General features: G+C 39.7%; 1 protein-coding gene across 1 annotated transcript in view; it reads left to right on the top strand.

The window, feature by feature from the left end:
* Positions 1–11,621, top strand: part of PITPNC1 (phosphatidylinositol transfer protein cytoplasmic 1) — a 223,282-nt gene that overhangs the window by 20,206 nt on the left and 191,455 nt on the right. The window lies entirely within an intron of this gene.

Genomic DNA, 11,621 nt, shown 5'->3' with positions numbered 1-11,621 from the left:
TGCTTAGCACTGAGTTCATTTCAGTTGTGTATACCCAGACAGGCGTGGGGAACCTTTGGCTCCAGATGTTGCTGAACTACAATTCCCATCAGCCCTAGCAAGCATGGTCAAATGGCCAGGGATGATGGGAGTTGTAGTTCAGCAACATCTGGAGGGCCAAAGGTTCCCCATGCCTGCCTTAGGAGACCTACCTTGGTCTACTTTGTTGTTTTTTTGTCTCATCACCTCTTCCCCTACTCACTGCTCTAATACTGAGCTTTTTCTGTACTGACTTCTTATACTGTAGTCAGATTTAGAGCTTGTATCCTCTCTATTCCTAATCTGATGTCTTTTCCCATGATTAAGAAGATACCATATTCTTGTCCAAGTCTTGCCAGCCTACTACTTGTAGTGTTCCTGGTTTTCGTCTTAAATTTGATTGAATTTTTTGCACCGTTTGGGATGAGATCCTACCAGCTGGTTTCTGATAAAGTGCTTTGGATTTTCATAGTGGCAGCTGTGAAAAAGGCAAATTCCATGCTAGGGATAATTAGGAAAGGATAAAACTACTGGTATCATGATGCCATTATGCAAATCTATGGTGCAACAGCATTTGGAATACTGTGTATAGTTCTGGTTGCTTCACCTGAAAAAGGATGTTGTAGAGTTGGAAAAGGTTCAGAAAAGGGCAGCCAGAATGATCAAGGGGATGGAGCAACTTCCCTATGAGGAAAGGTTGTGGCATTTGGGGCTTTTTAGTTTAGAAAAAAGGTAAATAGGAGGTGCCATGATAGAACTGTATAAAACTATGCTTGGCAAGGAAAAAGTGGGTAGAGAAAGGTTTTTCTCCTTTTATCACAACACTAGAACTCTTGGACATCCAATGAAACTGAATGTTGGAAGGTTCAGGGCAGACAAAAGAAAGTACTTCTTCACACAGTATATAGTTAAACGATCAAATTCACTCCCACAAAAGGCAGTGATGGCCACCAACCTGCATCGCTTTAAAAGAGACTAAGATAAATTCATGCAGGATAAGACTATCAATGGCTACTAGCCATGATGGCTGTGCTCTGCTTCAGAGGCAGTATACTTCTGAATACCAGTTGCTGCTTTTGGGCTTCCCATAGGCATCTGGTTGGCCACTGTGAGAACAGGATGCTGGACAAAATGTTCCACTGGCCTGATCCAGCAGGTTTGTGTGTTCTTATGGTAAATCAAGGCTATACAAGGTAAACCGTGGTGTTCAGGTATCTTGCTTGAAGCAGCAAATTATTTGGATCTGTGTCCCATGATAGAAAAATTGGGAAGCATTTCAGTGGTTTGTAAACTTCTGTGGCATTCTGGCATAACTTTATAAACAGGAAGAATGCCTGCCATTGGGATTACTCACAATAGTAAAGTTAAACATATATGTTCATAACAACAACTCAAGTTCATTTGCTGCTATTTCTCTATATGATGTTGCCTTTGTTTTGAACAAAGAAGAACTTTACTATAATATTGGAATGCCTCCCCCATCCCATCTGTGCCACACTCTGCTTAATATTTCTCTGCCCTCTGCTTTCTTCAGATTTGCCCACTCAAATGTTCTACATTTGAGTGATTTTGAAATTAGGCAGAGCACCTTGTAGTGGACTTGTTATGTCATAAGAACAGGTGTGTATAAGTTAGCAACTTTCAGGATCTCATAAGAGTATACTTTACTATTTATAGCTTAACCTCATCATTGAGACAGACACCTCTGTTTATGTTACCATGGTATTGCATGTCACACAGGGGTAAAGACAAAAATAGATACACTGGCACCAAAATAACAGCATAACAGGTGGTTACATATTTATGAAGTTGTAACTAAGGTTCTCTTTCCAAAGAGTTTGTCTAATACCTTTTCGGCTCTGGTTTTGTTTTAAGGTAGTGTTCAAGTAAATATGTCAATTTCTTTACAATGATATTTTCATATTTTAGCTTCAACAAGCTTGAAATAATTTTGAAGTAGTGCGGTAAACAGAACCAGAATGAATTAGCTGCTTGAGTTGGATTTAGTGTGTTCACTTGCAGAGGGAAGGGTGTCGTAGCTGATAATTGGCTCGTTCCAGAGAAGAAAAGCTTTGTTCTTTTCTATATAGAGCCTGTTTATGCCCAGACTCATGTAAATGAAGGCGACATCTTTATTTATTATTTTACTTTATATATACCTCCACCAGTTCTTAGAATGGCTTACAAAAAGTTAAAACAACAATCAAATTAAAATATAAATGCCATTTCTTAGTAGAAGTATATAAGATTGTTGTAGAACAGTAAAATATAATGAAAGAAATAATCCAGCAAGGCCAGTTGAATGCTAATCTGGAATCCTTTTAAACAACAGCATGTGGATGTAATTAATTGGAGTAAATATCTGTGTTTTCTTAAAACTAAGACCTTCCATTTAACAAATCATATACTGCACTGATCACCTGACAGAACCACAATTATTTTTTTCTTAGTAGCATAAAGTCCAAAAATGGCAGGTAAATTTGCTCCATAAAATCTAGATTCTCAATTGTATGTTTTGTTTTTGTTTTTCATGCACAAGAGTTTTCAGAGATCTGAGTTGTGGAAAGCTGCTAATAAAGAATTTTAAATCTTTCATAAGTTAAAGGCAGAAAACAGTTGGATAGGCATACAATTCACAACATGCGGCTAGTTTTCTGTGTTTACAGTTACCTCGTAACCATGAGAAGGTAAGGGTGCAATCCAACCTGCATTTACATTGGGCTGAGGGGAGTTGGATGTGCTGGATCTCCAGCTGAGCCAGCTGGGTCCTGGCTGAACTGGGTTACGCTGGCATAAGTCCCTTAGCTCGGCTGAGCTGGGACTCAACTGGCTCATCTGAGACCGGTGCAAATGGAGCTGGTTTGAGCCAGCGTAAGGCCTGAAAAATGCGGATGTCGGGGGTATGTCAAGGGAGGGCCCGAGGTGAGAGGATTTAGGCCACATCCAGCTCATGTTTGGAACATTCCTGCAGGCCCCAATCCAGGCAAAAGTTACGCTGGGGAAAAAGGCCAGTCTAAGAAAATGATTGCAATAAAAGTCAAGGGACAGGGTTTATTTCCTGATAGGGGCATTTGGGAAAGCAGGCAATTACATTCTGGTCCCTGCACGCAGCTCCCAGCTGAGATAGCATTCAGCCAACCCAGAGGTTCCTGAGTGGCCATTGGAAGTGGTGGAACTTTACGCCTGCTTCTCTTGCTCCAGCACAACTTATACTGGCTTCTCCTGAGTTGGATTGCTCTGTAAGTAAAAAATGAGTATCAGCCTAAACACCACGAAAAAAAGAGGGTTAATTTTTAATTGTCAGTTTATGCAGTAGCTCATTTTGTGTTACCTTTAGTAGACAATTTGGTCTCATTTGCAGTATTTGTGCTACATGTGTGCTAAAATGCAAAAGTTAAGTAAGATTTACTTTCTAGCCAATACAGGTATTGTAGATTAATTTAAGTACATATTGATTCTGGCCTCACATATGAAACTGCTCTTTGCTTATCTTGCTCAAATCAAAATGGACAGAGACACCGAAGGGGTTATGTTCTTAAAAAGATTGGAAGATTGTACTGTAAAATACAGTATAAAATAGTGTTAACCATGAAGTGAACAGCACTGATCCCACTCAAATAAGTGAGGTAGGGAAGACATGTGGATTTTATGCAACTAATGACTAACAAATGTGTATTGCACATACACAAAAAATGCCTGGAAAAGTCCTACGTACAAATTCTTCTTTCCTCATCATTCATGTGTATGCCATCTGATATTTAGTCTTGTACAGTACTTTGGATGCCTATGGGATTTTAGGGTTTGTCTGAGATTGTTCAGCCAAATAGAACTGGAACCATTTTAAAGTATGTCCTTGGGTATATACTAGACAGAGATCCCAGGAGGATACCACAGTACAGAACAGCATAGAAATGCTGCAAATGAGTGTTTTGTTCACCGCCCAGAGAGCTATTCGCTATGGGCGGTTTAAAAATGAAATAAATAAAATAAATAAAATAAATAAAAGAATGATTGAGCTAGAACAATTAAAACGGCATTTTTTCTTCATACTCAAGAGTAGTCACTTTAACAAATGAGAAAAAGTCATTTCCTGACAAAAGATAATTTTTTACATTCACTTTCATTGAATGAAGCAAAAGAATGAAGAACATAACTTTTAGTTGAAATGTACTGCCTTCAAGTCGATTCCGACTTATGGTGACCCTATGAATAGGGTTTTCATGAGACTGAGAGGCAGCGACTGGCCCAAGGTCACCCAGTGAACTTCATGGCTATGTGAGGATTTGACCCTTGGTCTCCCAGGTCATAGACCAGCACCTTAACCACTACAGCACACTGGCTCTCTATTTTAGTTACTTGAGGTTTATTTCTCAGGTTTCAGGATCTTTTACTCTACCTGACATTTTGCTTCAAGCGAAGGCTAACTCTTTTGAATACTCTTTCCCTGAAGGTAAAAGAGTAAAATGTTGACAGACATTTGTGTGTGTAAACTTTTCTTCCTCATTTCATTCTAGGGCAATGCTTACATGAGTCAATTAGAAGCAGTTAAGTTATCAAAGTGTTAAAAGTTACAAAAATAAACTTTGGAAGTTGTACAGGTTTCTGTTGTCTTAACCAGTTCAGATGTGTAACAGAAAACCATGGTTTCCTACGCATACAGCCATGAGGAGATCAGAAGCTTTTATTTCCATTTTTAAACATACCACAGTTCCCTGTTATGTCTAAAGTCTGCAGTTTGTTTAACTCTAGTTAGTGAACAAACCAGGATCTGAAACTCTGGTTTGATTCTAGCTTGTTCTAACAAGCCACAATTCCACAGATTTGGACATCAGGGCTGTGGAGTCGGTACACCAAACCTTTGACTCCGACTCTGACGTGTCTATTTTTCTACTGTCCAACTCCGACTCCTTCATAAATGGCAAATGTATATTAACTAGTAATAACAAATTTTGTTGTTGTTTTGTAGCAACTTCAGTTTGTTCCTCGGTTCCTCAGTTGCAGGAGCATGCTCTTCAATTTCAAACATTCCTACATCTCTGAAGTGTTCTTCTAGCTGTTGGTCACCTTCATTATCTGCATTCATTAGTTTAATTGTACTGTTTGAAGCGTTGTCAGTTACAATACAAAGAACTTGCTCTTTTTTAAGTTCATAATCTTGCAGAACCTTTTCCACTAAGACCTGGAGAAACTCGCTGGTGTGATGAGCCTCTGTGTCTTTTACTGCCAGTGTCTTGGTAACTATTTCATTCTTGTCACAAACAAATCGGACATTGATGGCAAAATAGTTCACTCTGTGGCATGTGCAGGCATCCATTTTAAGAAATACAAAGCATCCCTTGAGAGTTTTTTTAAGTTCTTCCTTTTGGTTAAGGGCTTCTTCAATCACTATTTTTCTAATACTATCTCTTTCCAGAGAAACGCCAAGTTTGAGGGCCATTTCTTGTTATTTATTTATTTTATTTATTTATTTAATTTAATTTTTATACCGCCCATAGCAAGGCTCTCTGGGTGGCGTACATCAAATATAAATATATAAACAGTCAATTTTAAAACCACCTAATCATCAAGACAACAGTTTATACATACAACAAAGACAAAATTAACATAAAAACCCATATTAAATACAAATCAAAAGTAAAAAATTCAGAAAAGATAAAACATAACTATCTTTACAACATTAATACAAATACTAAAATACTAAAAGATAGAAATATTAAAATATTAAAATGCCTGGGCAAAGAGGAAGGTTTTCACCTGGCGCCGAAAAGATAATAATGTAGGCGCCAGGCGTACCTCGTCAGGAAGGGTGTTCCATAGTTCGGGGGCCATTATCGAGAAGGCCCTCTTTCTTGTAGTCACCTTCCGGGTGTCTTTATGAGTAGGCACCCGGAGGAGGGCCTTCGCTGTTGAGCGCAGTGTATGGGTAGGTTCATATCGGGAGAGATGCTCCATCAGGTATTGTGGGCCCGTGCCGTGTAAGGCTTTATAGGTTAAAACCAGCACCTTGAATCGGGCCCGGAAACATATAGGCAGCCAGTGCAAGCAGGCCAGAATAGGTGTCACATGTTCCGACCGTTTGGTCCCGGTTATTAATCTGGCTGCCGCATTCTGCACAAGCTGCAGTTTCCGAATCGTCTTCAAGGGCGGCCCCACGTAAAGTGCATTGCAGTAGTCCAATCTTGAGGTTACCAGAGCATGAACAACTGAAGCAAAATGTTCCCTGTCCAGATACGGGCGTAGCTGGGCTACCAGCCTAAGTTGGTAAAAAGCACTCTGTGCCACCGAGGCCACCTGCGCCTCAAGTGACAAGGACGGGTCCAGAAGGACTCCCAAGCTGCACACCTGCTCCTTCAGGGGGAGTGTAACCTCATCCAGAACATTAATATTATAAGTTTTTCTTTTGAAGCCGGAGTTGGAGTCGGTACATTTCTACCGACTCCGACTCCACCCAAAATTGCTTCCGACTCTGCCTCCGACTCCACGACTCCGACTCCACAGCCCTGTTGGACATAATAGGGAATTGCTTGTTTAGATGTGGAAGTGAAAGCTTCAGATCCCCACAGCTAAGGAGGAGGGGTCATTGCAGGCTACTTCAAATAGCTGGAAACCAAAATCTTTATTGAACCAGCCTTGTAAGAAAGCTAATGTTTTCTGGACTCTTCACTAGCGATGCAACTCTTGCTGTTTTGGTATGTATGCTTAAGCAACACGGTTTGTAATCCTACAAACTCACAGAAACCTATAATTTCTCCCTTTCTTTTGATGTAAGGCAGGGTTGCTGTTCATGACACAAATTGCATCCCTATATCCAACATTTCTGTAAGGAAGCACTGATGATGTCCATTTTTTTAACGGAAACCCATGACTGCTAGAGAACCTGTAAGATCTGGGAGTTGATTAGGTATCTCAGGTCTAAGTCTACCATTCTATCTAGCATCCTTAAATAATATACATAGTAACCTCTAATAATAGCACTAACACTAGTATCAAACTTAGTACCACACTAGCAGCGGGTGACTACTTATCAGATTATTAGAGTTGCTTATGTTTTATCTTCATGCCATTGTCATAATCTATATGGCATTTGATTGACTTTGATACAGCAATATATTTGTTGCTCTTTAGTTATCCCCAAGCCGTTGAGGCTAAGTAAGCAGTTAAGCACTGGTATTTCAAGTGTTCATTTATGTTCAGCAATAGGAGACAACACAAATCAGCCTTTCCAAGGCTTTGTCAAGAAGAAAAGTAGGGCAGAAAGACTGAAAACAATTTCTAGATAACTACTGCAAAATTTAAATGGTTATTGATGAGAATACCGGACTAGATAAGCTGATGTTTTATTGCGTCAGTGTCAATAAGGCATTGCACACTTTTAGAATTTATCAAGGGTGTATGGTTTTTTTTGCAAAATACCACAGTGCCATGCTTTGGACAATGGTCATGTGATGCCATTTGTAGTCCTCCGTCTGACAATGAAACATGTATAGTTATCTGTTAACATCAAGGCAGGCACCAAGCATCAGACAAATATTCCATCAAGCAAGTGAGCAGGTCACCATGGAGCTGCTACAGCGGTATGATAGCGGCTTGGTCTTATTCAAGAAACTAGTTGCTCAGACTGAGAAATGGGGCCAGAATCGGAGGCTTTATCGGACCAGGTGAAGTCCAGTTAGCCAACTACTGAATCCTTGAGCTATAGTGTCTCCTGACCATTGGTGATTCCCCAGGTGCAATGAATAGAAAGCCAGTGACTCTTATGAGGTGCTAGAGTGGCACAGAGAGCGACACTTGGTTTTAGCTGCCACATAGCCTCTTCCTAGTGTCTGTATGTTTCCAGCTATACATGGATCACATTGCTTTTTGGATTGGTGAACCTAAATTCATTTGAACTTATTGCCAACCATAAAACTCCCACAAAACTGCATGACCTGGTTATAAATTGTGAAGGGTGTGACGCATGTAGAAGAAGGTACCCCTCTTCTGAATGTTTTCCCAATGAATGGACCACGGGGGGCAGTGGCAGTGGGAATGAAACAATGGTGTAGGTACCCCATTTCCTTCACATGTTTATATGCCTGGGAAGGTGCCAAAGTTTAGTAGAGCATTTACTTTACACGCAGAAGGTCCCAGGTTCAGTCCCAACATCTCCAGACAGGGTGGGAGAAATCCCTGCCTGACATCCTGATGCGTCGCTGCCAGTCAGTGTAGACCATACTGAACTAGATGGACAAATGGTCTGACTCAGTAGAAGGCAGCTTCCAGTGTTCCTAAGGGGGCTGAGTTTACAGGTTAATCTAACAGCCAATCCAGATTTCAATAGAAATGTCTCTAGTGCTCGCTATTTAGTGAGTGCTGATGACAAATCATTCAAGTAAGAGAACTATATCTCTGTTATTTCAGCACCATATATTCAAATTCTCATGGACTGATGGAAAATTCATGCGATAATTTTGCATCTCTAACCCTAATCTTTTTAATTCTCTAATAGCACCAAAGTGACAGTTTACTTAGGCTCTGGTTTTTAAATATTGATTTTGAACCATTTTAATTCTTACATAGCAATGAACTGAGAGTTTGCTATTTTGATTGCATTTCTGATTAATTTTCTGTATTTTGTTTAAGATTGCTACACATTTGGCTTCTTCCAGAAAAGCAGTGGTTCAGATTGATTGCCTGATGTTCTGAAGGAATCTACTGAGTAACTATTGGCCCTGGATATGCCACTGCAGTTGTTTGGCCTTAAGGTTAATCTAATATACTTTCTTAAACAGTCTTAAGTGTGTGTTTGAAGAGCCTTTGGTGTTGGCATGCCTGCTTATTTCACTCCCGTTAGCTAGGTAGCATCATCCAAATAACATTTCATCTGGTCTATAAAGACTGAGACCTGTGTGCTTTTTTGTTCAATGCAATGCAAATAAATCAATTTTCACTGTCTTTTTAGAGAGGCTTATGTAGACAATTAAATGGGCATTTTGAAATTAGATTGAAAATGATGTATTGACAAGTGAAATGATACTTTTTCCAATAAAGGTGGTTAAGAACAAGGCAGTTTGGGATGCAGAGCTTGGAAAAGTTACTTTTTTAAACTACAACTCTCATCAGCCCCAGCCAGCATGGCCACTGGATTGGGCTGATGGGAGTTGTAGTTCAAAAAAGTAACTTTTCCAAGCTCTGGATGTTACCCAGAAGCAGCAATAACAGATGTCAGAGAGCCTTGTACATCACTTTCTGCATTTCTAGTATAACAGGGAAAGTCCCAACACGTACACTTCAGCTTTGGCAAGGTATATGAAATAGACATGCATCTAGAACTCACACATCACCACTTAGGTGGATTTGTAACCTTTCCTACTACTAATATTTCTCAGTTAGGGAGAAAGGTTTACTTGTCATATGTAGCTGTCCTTTCTGATTGTAGACAAAATATACTGCCTTTCAGTTTAAGCAAAAAATTAACACCATTATGTATCAGTCACTGTAACTGTTTCCTTCCTAGACTTTATCTACAGAATTACTTTTGCCTTTGCCTGTTAACACAGGCTCTTTTAATTCTTGACTGCCAAGGTTAACAATTGTGTCCGATGAAGCTGAAGAACAATGTGTAGTGTGGGTAGATGGCATATAATATTGAAGATTGTTAAATGGGATATTGTGTTCTTATTTAATTAGCCAATTAAAAGCACATTATATTTACAGGATTCTTAATTCAGAGTTTTGTATCTGATCATGCCTCTGTTCTAAAGTACTTAGACATAACCAAGCCTTTGCCTGTAACACATATACAGTAATACCTCAGTTAACAAAGTAGATGTGTTCCTGGACATTATTTCTTTAACCAAAACTTTGGTACCAGAGGTAGGAATAACATGGATAGAATAGGGATAAGTTCCCTCAACCAGTCATAGATGCTGGGGACAGCTTCAACAGGGGCTTTAGAAAGTACCTATTGGGCACCCACCCACTCCCACTCCTCTCCTCCTCTGAATCGTATTGGATCCTTCCCTCCCCAGCCCTGGGAGAAAGCAAGAGATCTCTTTAATGCAAAGTAAACACACAGGCTTGTCACTTTCACCCTAGCAAAGTGAAGGCACAGGCTTGAAAGTTTATCCACAGCAAAGCAAAGACCCAGGCTAGTCAATTTCACCTTTAAGCAAAGGTGCAGGCTTGAAAGCTTATCCATAGCAAAGCAAAGCTTGTCAGTTTCACCTTTTTTAAAAAAGTCTTAGTTATGAGCTTTGCTCCTGGAGGTTTCATTTGAGGTATTACTGTATAGAAACACTAGCCAAGGGTACTTAGTCTTAATTGAAGACAGGTGTCCAGAACTTTTCAGAACCAAGGGTTGGTGGTTACTAGGCTAACCAGTTTTCCTTCATAACATGGAAATAATATGGCCATGCTGTTAGGTTGGCAGTGTAAATATTCATAATTTGCACAATAACAAATATTAAACATTGGTATTGACCGCATTTGCATCTAACAATAAACTAGACTATCTGGTTTATCATGAATTATCTGGAGTGAACAGCATGTTGGTTTACATTGCCAGACATTCCCACTTCGTGCCTTCTTTGGCACAAGCAGGATAAACAAACCAGGAAACCGTGGATTCTGTTTACATCTGAATGAGGGATTATGGTTCTTAAGTCACCATTGGAAAGTCAACAACAAACTACGACTTCAGATTGGCTAGTGATCATGACTTGTTGTGGAACATTAGACCATGAAAAATGCAAAAATGGTGTCAATACAGTGCTGTTCAATATTTTAAAGTTATAAAATAAAACCTAGTTAAGAGGTATTTTACTAAGACAACAACATTTGTTGGTTAGCCAACACCTGACTGACAGTAACCCTTAACACACACTTAGGGAGTAAGCCCCATTGAACACAGTGGGAGCTACCTTGCAATATACATGCACAGGATTGCACTATAAAATTACCAAATGTCATTTGTCTTTGGTTTATATATTTGCTACTGTGAATGACCAAAATGAATAGTCTGTAGACCAGAGATGGTGGAGCTGTAGTCTTCCAGATATTGTTGGACGACAGCTTCCATCCACTCTGATGGAGTTGGAGTCCAACAATGTCTGGAGGACCAGAGTCTTCACTCCTGCTAATAATAATAGCAGAAATATTAACAATCTTGCCTTCATGTGGTGAATGTCTGTAATTATGGCGTTGTACTCATAGATATTGTCAGTGACCTGGTTCACACACAATGTGAAGCCAAACCTGCTTTAGTTTGAATGAACAAATGTGTGGGTTTACAGGAGTGAAGATCACAGTTGCTGGGCTCTGTAATGTTTCAGTTTCATGGTTTGTTATAATCAATTAAAGAGGGAAAGTTTAGAAGGAGTCTATCATGAAGTAAATGTGGTATAGAGAGAGGGGGGAGGAGAAGAGAATGAGTTAGAATGTTGAGGAATGCTGTGTGCTGGTTGGCGGAGTGAATGGGGAATGGTGAACATATCTGGGAGGAAGGTTGAGAGGCTGGTTAGATGGGTAGGTCAGGCAGGCTTCTATTTTTTATTCTCTGGGGAGATGTAGCAAAGAGTATATTTATCTTGTAACCACAATCTTTATCTTGTAACCTGCATATT

This window comes from Rhineura floridana, chromosome 3, assembly GCF_030035675.1.
Source record: "Rhineura floridana isolate rRhiFlo1 chromosome 3, rRhiFlo1.hap2, whole genome shotgun sequence".
Classification (NCBI taxonomy): domain Eukaryota; kingdom Metazoa; phylum Chordata; class Lepidosauria; order Squamata; family Rhineuridae; genus Rhineura; species Rhineura floridana.
This window is presented reverse-complemented; position numbering and strand designations above follow the sequence as displayed.